Source organism: Trachurus japonicus, chromosome 19, assembly GCF_045865225.1.
Source record: "Trachurus japonicus isolate A0001 chromosome 19, Traja_1.0".
In the NCBI taxonomy this organism is placed as follows: Eukaryota; Metazoa; Chordata; class Actinopteri; order Carangiformes; family Carangidae; genus Trachurus; species Trachurus japonicus.
Window position 1 is genome coordinate 41,650 of NC_140925.1, and position 6,941 is coordinate 48,590.

At 41.0% G+C, this 6,941-nt stretch overlaps 1 long non-coding RNA gene across 1 annotated transcript; it reads right to left on the bottom strand.

Annotated features, from left to right (window-relative positions):
• Nucleotides 1-588: 588 nt before the first annotated feature.
• Nucleotides 589-6,098, bottom strand: LOC146967043 (uncharacterized). The gene is made up of 3 exons (XR_015034367.1): nucleotides 5,985-6,098; nucleotides 4,522-4,626; nucleotides 589-957 (listed from the first exon to the last, which is right to left on the bottom strand). It is a non-coding gene; the product is annotated as an uncharacterized LOC146967043 (long non-coding RNA).
• Between the last annotated feature and the right edge of the window lie 843 nt (nucleotides 6,099-6,941).

The following is a 6,941-nucleotide window of genomic DNA, read 5'->3' on the forward strand; positions in this document are numbered from 1 at the left end:
TAAAATATAGACTTATTTAATTTTTTTCGGGACAATTACGCAATTTGGGGCTTCAGCACAAGACGGACATTACATACGAGCAGCATGGAGGTATCTGGATGTTTTTTTGTGTGTGTTTTTTTACGAAGAGCTCCGGTGTCCCTTTGCAACCGTTATATGGACATGCACTGCTATGCCAAGACCCCCTGTAACTCAGAGAAGCCACGGAAGAATCTGAAACTTCTTCCAGCCCTTAGTCAACATGAGGGTGAGTAGATAATGAGCGAAATATCATTCTAGGGTGAACTATCCCTTTAAGCCAAGTTAAATTTAAGACTTTTTTTAAAACCACTTGAAATTAAATTTAAGACCAACTTCATAATAAACACAAATGCAGAAAAAAAAGAAACACCTCACATCAATTACATAGGGTTAGGGACAATTTTACCCACTTTCCTATGTGGTCCAAGGTAAAGTGACTGCTACATGAACATTGGATTGTGTCTCTTTCCAGCTGTCCTTTCAAAATAAATGCAAAAAAAACCCACCACTGACTCGGAATCTGGTGGCTGTGAGAAATTTAGCGTTGACGGCCACCATAAAATACCACTTACCAAGTGTTAACATTTTTAAGACTTTTGAAAAATTGATTTAAGACATTTTAATGCCAATTAAGGCCTTGTTTTTAGATTAATGAATTCAATGCCTTTTAAGACTTTTTAAGGATCCGTAAGAACCCTGCCAACAGGCCTGGCATATGGTCAGACAAAGGAAATGTGACTGACTCTACATTTCTGAACAGTGCAACATTTTTAAAGAATGCCATTGAACAGACAATACATATACTTTTGGAACTGTGGAAAAGAAATAAATAGCCAAAAGAAAATTGATGTAGCAGATAAAGCAGATGTATGTATGTAGCAGATGAAGAGATGTCCACCCTCCAATTGGTAGTAATCAGCTGGCTCCTTGGTGCATCTAGGGAAAAAGAGAGAAAAAAAAGAGATTTTTTAAATATTATTTAAATTATCTGTATAAAATGCTCTGACGTCCTTTGCTTCATTCTAATGTTCAACCTAACATCAAACATCAGATCATTCACAGGGGGTTTGGAGGGGGGTGTCAAAGAGTCAATCGATTAGTACTCCGCGATTATCAAATACTTTCGCTTGAAATGCCTATCCCTACTGGAGTCCAGACTCCACACCAGTAAAAACAAGATAATAGACCACTAGTTTAATGTTAGTATTCAGTCGGTATTCAGCTGTATAGTCAATGATTTCCCTCAACTCTATCACTCAGTCAGCCAGCATCTAGTCTGGGGCCGTTGACCCGCTGTTTTGGTAGGAAACGGATCCAGGGCGAGAGAGACAGACCTTTCCTTCAAAATAAAAGCACCAAGCTAATAAAATGCGGTAAAACTCTTTAATTTAAGGAATATAATTTACAAGAAAGTCCCCGAGCCATTAAATTGACATTTTGCTTTTATTGTATTACAAGTTAATGTTTATTCAGGGTACCCCCAGAATTTTGCAACTCAAATTTAAGACTTTTTAAGACCTTTTTAAGACCACATCTAATGAAATTTAAGACCAACCTCGCAACAGTCATTTTACGTTTGCCAACGCAGCATTCCATGATTTTTTGCAAGTAGATACAGTTATGTTGTTGCGATGTATCATGCAGATAGATAAAAAATAAGACCTTTGTAGGGGTGTAACGATACACATAAATCACGGTTCGGTACGCACCTCGGTTTTGAGGTCTCGGTTCGGTTCATTTTCGGTAAGAGAACAAAATGCAAAACATAAATTTGCTTGTTGTTTATTAGGAATTTTTCTAAACCAAATTTACATGTTTTAGTCAAATGTAATTATTTTACTCACCTACTAATGCTATGTTGTAGGTACATTCTGTCCCTGATACAAATAAACTTATTAAACTAAACCAAGCCATTATACAAAATATGAAAAAAATATAAAAGGCTACTGTTGTAAAGTGCTGCCTAATAAGTTCAATAAATTATTCTCAAAATAACAAAACATACAGCCTTACAATGATTTTTTTTTTTTTTTTTTTACATGTAAAGTGCAGCACTAACAGTTCGAGCCAGTGACGGACTGACCATAGGGCAATGTGGGCAAATGCCACAACGGCTGCCTGACGATGCAACCGTTCGGCCGCAAATAAATAAATAAATGAATGAATAACGCGGGTCATCACGAGGCACAGTGCGTAGTGTCAACACAGCAGCGACGTGCGCCTGCTCTGGGCGCATCTGCAGCAGATCCACATGTACTGGAGCTTGTGCGCAACACAGACACAGAGAGAGAGACAGACAGACAGACAGACGGACAGGCAGACAGACAGAGAGGAGATAGGAGCCACAGCCCCCCCACCTCCACCTCCACCTCCATTCCTCCCAAAAGCAGGAGGGTCTTCAAGCCTCTGTTTTCTCGCTAGCGGTAGCATTAGCAGTAGCATTAGCGATAGCCACGACGTAAACGGGCTGCACGTGTAGCTGCAGGCGGACTGTAAACACACACAACTTCTGTACCGAAACTCACTCGTTCACAGCGCTGTGCTGAACCGAACGCCCCGTACCGAATCGGTTCAATACAAATACATGTACCGTTACACCCCTAGACCTTTGAGAATGAAATTTAAGACTTGTAAACTAAATTTAAGACCTTTTCAAGGCCTTAAAGGGATAGTTCACCCTAGAATGATATTTCGCTCATTATCTACTCACCCTCATGTTGACTAAGGGCTGGAAGAAGTTTCAGAGTCCTCCGTCCCTTCTCTGAGTTACAGGGGGTCTTAGCGTAGCAGTGCATTTCAAGGCAACGGTTGTAAAGGGACACCAGAGCTCTTCGTAAAAAAACACACACAAAAAAACATCCAAATACCTCCATGATGCTCGTATGTAATGTCCGTCTTGTGCTGAAGCCCCAAATTGCGTAATTGTCCCGAAAAAAATTAAATAAGTCCACATTCCAAGCATGTTTGTAGCATTAGCTCTGTGTCTGTTGTCCGGTCTTCCGCTGCCAGCGCGCATGCGCAAGGTTCGCACTGAGACCGACTCGAGTCTCAGTCTGGTTGCGCATGCGCGCTGGCAGCGGAAGACCGGACAACAGACACAGAGCTAATGCTACAAACATGCTTGGAATGTGGACTTATTTAATTTTTTTCGGGACAATTACGCAATTTGGGGCTTCAGCACAAGACGGACATTACATACGAGCATCATGGAGGTATTTGGATGTTTTTTTGTGTGTGTTTTTTTACGAAGAGCTCTGGTGTCCCTTTGCAACCGTTATATGGACATGCACTGCTACGCCGAGACCCCCTGTAACTCAGAGAAGGGACGGTGGACTCTGAGACTTCTTCCAGCCCTTAGTCAACATGAGGGTGAGTAGATAATGAGCGAAATATCATTCTAGGGTGAACTATCCCTTTAATTTATAGTTATCAAATTTAAGACTTTTTCAAGTTTTTAAGACCCCGCGGGTACCCTGTTATTTTATAAGTTTTATGTTGGTGAATACTTTTATTTTGGTGAATTTGGTGATTTCGGTATCAGCTACAGACAGGAACCAGAATGCAGACTAATTGGGAGGTAACTGACACCAGGCTCTTCGCTTGTCTGAAGAGCCTGGTGATGCGAGGCTAGCCAGCATCAGTCCTGTGGAAATTTCAATTACTTCTGTATGGGATGGTGCTATACATTTAAAGCGATAGTTCACCCAAGATTGAAATTTCACTCATCATCTCCTCCCCCTCATGTGGACTAAGGGCTGGGAGAAGTTTCAGAGTCCTCCGTGGCTTCTCTGAGTTACAGGGGGTCTCGGCGTAGCAGTGCATGTCAATATAACGGTTGCAAATGGATACCAACTGTCTTCGTAACAAAAAGACTCACCAAAAAACATCCAAATACCTCCATGCTGCTCGTATGTAATGTCCGTCTTGTATTGAAGCCCCGAAATGCGAAATTGTCCCGGAAAAAATTGAATAAGTCAATTTTTCAAGCTTGTTTTGTAGCGGAAGCTTCTCAAAGCTCCTCTTCCCGGTTCGTCATATTTGGACGAACTGGGAAGAGAACAGACCCTGGTTCGTCCAAATATGACGAACCGGGAAGAAGAGCTTCGAGAAGCTCGAAAAATTGACTTATTTCATTGTTTTTGGGACAATTTCGCATTTCGGGGCTTCAATACAAGACGAACATTACATACGAGCAGCATGGAGGTATTTGGATGTTTTTTGGTGTGTCTTTTTGTTATATAGACAGTTGGTATCCATTTGCAACCGTTATATGGACATGCACTGCTACGTCGAGACCCCCTGTAAGAGAGAAGCCACTGAGGACTCTGAAACTCCTCCCAGCCCTTAGTCGACATGAGGGTGAGTAGATAATGAGTGCAATTTCAATTTTGGGTGAACTATCACTTTAAAAATTTGAACTGAAATTAATCTGAACTAGGTTTAATGAAAAAATTTAAGAAGCAAAATGCATTTGCCATAATTCTTGGTCTGTTTGCCTACCTGTTTGCATGTTGAAGTCTGTACCCCATCATCTTTTGCTCTATTGTCACTTCGGGTTCTCCAGCACGATGATCTCATGGGTAGAGCACTGCTGTGGGTCCTTGGCTGTGTAAAATACAGATTGACATAACAAAGAGTATTCAGTCAATTAGAAACAGAGTAAAACATTAATTAATCAAGGACAAAAATATCTTTAGCTGTGTCACAGTATTAAGGATAGAATGATTTTTTTTTATTTTATTTTGCGGCTGATCCTGATTATTATTACTCAAATAACACTATATTTAGAACTAATATCCTAATGAAAATTACTGCCACATATCTTTGACTTTAAAGTTTCTATTATTTTGTCCAACCTATGAAGGGTGAATTGAACTTATTACACCTGTGTGTATAAACTGGATTCACTAATGATGGCTTATTTGCAGGCTATATCATTTTCAGCTGGATGACTAATACTTCATCAACCGAGTATACACTAATATCAGTGATACTTTACTTTTATTAACAGGAGTGAGTATTAGTAACCATGCTAAGAGGCCACAGTCAGTGTAGTGTCTCATCTCCAGTAGTTTCTGTTACTAGCAGAGTTCATGTTGTTTTCTTCTGCAGCAGAGTGCGTTTTCTAAAGCAGTGGTTCTCACACACACACGCGCGCCGCGAGTAGCCGCGAAGCAGCGAGAAGCGGAGCCCTTTGATGTTAACGACTGTGTCACACCGGAGCCACGTCGCTCCGGTTCACAGCAGCAGCGGCGCGGCGCGCGAGCCGCGAGCTATGGCCACGAGCGAGCCTGTCAAGCCGGGCAGGAAGTCGCACAAAGAAACAGCGGAAGAATCCGGTTAATTTTCAAAATAAAACACATTCCGAAGCCGGTTTACCCCCCCCCCCGTTTGGGAACCACTGTTCTAAAGGAACTTTCACTTATGTTTACACAGTGTTCAAAACAGTGTCTTAAATAACTCAATAAACAGCCCATGAAAAAAATATTTTTTCCAGCAGATATCTTTGTTACAACATGACTGAGCTAATTGGAGTAGTTTCATGTTGTGTCCGACAACGGGAGGGTTTTAACAGCTGACGTCCTGCTGTTAGCTTAGCTGCTGCTGTTAGCTGTCAGCAGCAGCTAAGCTAACGGCTACGATAGCCATGACTAGTTGCAGAGGCGTGCACACAGAAGTGGTGGTGTTTGTTCGGTAATTCGTTTTGTAGATTTAACAAACATCAGATTAGTCAGGGCGGTTTTGGCAGCCCGGAGCCCCCACATTTGGTGCCTACACCGGTGGCTAATGCTACCAGTTAGCCGCTATCGCTACCAGTTAGCCGCTCGCTAGAATGCTACTACGGGGTTGAAAGCCGGATAGCTCATGTGCTAATGGCGATTAGCTTTTCTCTCTTTTCTTTCTAACCCTTTTCTCTGTAACACGTTAATGAAGCCATGTACCGGCTGAAACATCCTCCTCACCGTTGGTTAGAACAAGGAGAATAAGAAAAAAAAACCCTCCATGGTGACATGTCGAGACATGTCCAGGACTTCACATCCGTTAACGTTACACAGCCCCCCTCCCTCTCACCAGAGCCTGCCTCGTTTGAATCCCTGACACCAACAACGCCACAATAATAACAGAGAAATATCTTACCTGGTATTTTTTGCAGGATTTAAATTCACTCAAGCTCTCGCTAGGACCAGGTTCCAGCCGACTGTTTGTCCATTTATCCGTATCGTAAAAATAATCCACATGACTGGTCATTCTTGAACGACTGAAGTGCGTCGCGGCGGTTCCCGTTTCATAGCAGCAGTAACGGTTATTTTCAAATTTGGCGCCGGAAAGGCGCGCACAGCTGTCATTGGCCAAGAGCCATTATGTCAGTCAGATCAACCAATCATGTTCAAATGCTCACGATGAGACAGCCAATGGATTTTGTTTCATTGTGGTAACATTTTATTTTTTATTTTTATATCTAATAAAAAAAAAAATTCCTGACCTGCAATCGGTTCACAGACCATTGCTAAGTAAAACACACCGTTGCTAGGGTCACCGCTCTGATCAGAGGACACAGAGGAGGAGAACTATGCAGGATATTTACTTTAATTTAATTTTTACCTTCAGCTTCGGACTAATTGTGATGTTAGATAAATTACTTAACTTGTTACAGGGGGGGGGGGGGGGGTTATAAATATACACATATACTATACTATATACTATATTTTTTAAATGTTTTACACACACACACATATATATATATATATATATATATATATATATATATATATATATATATATATATATATATATGTGTGTGTGTGTGTGTGTGTGTTGTATAAAATATAAACATTTAAAAAATATAGTGCCTTTTTGGCCTTGATCTCAATATATTTTTCAATATATACACATATATGATCCATGCATATATATGAAAA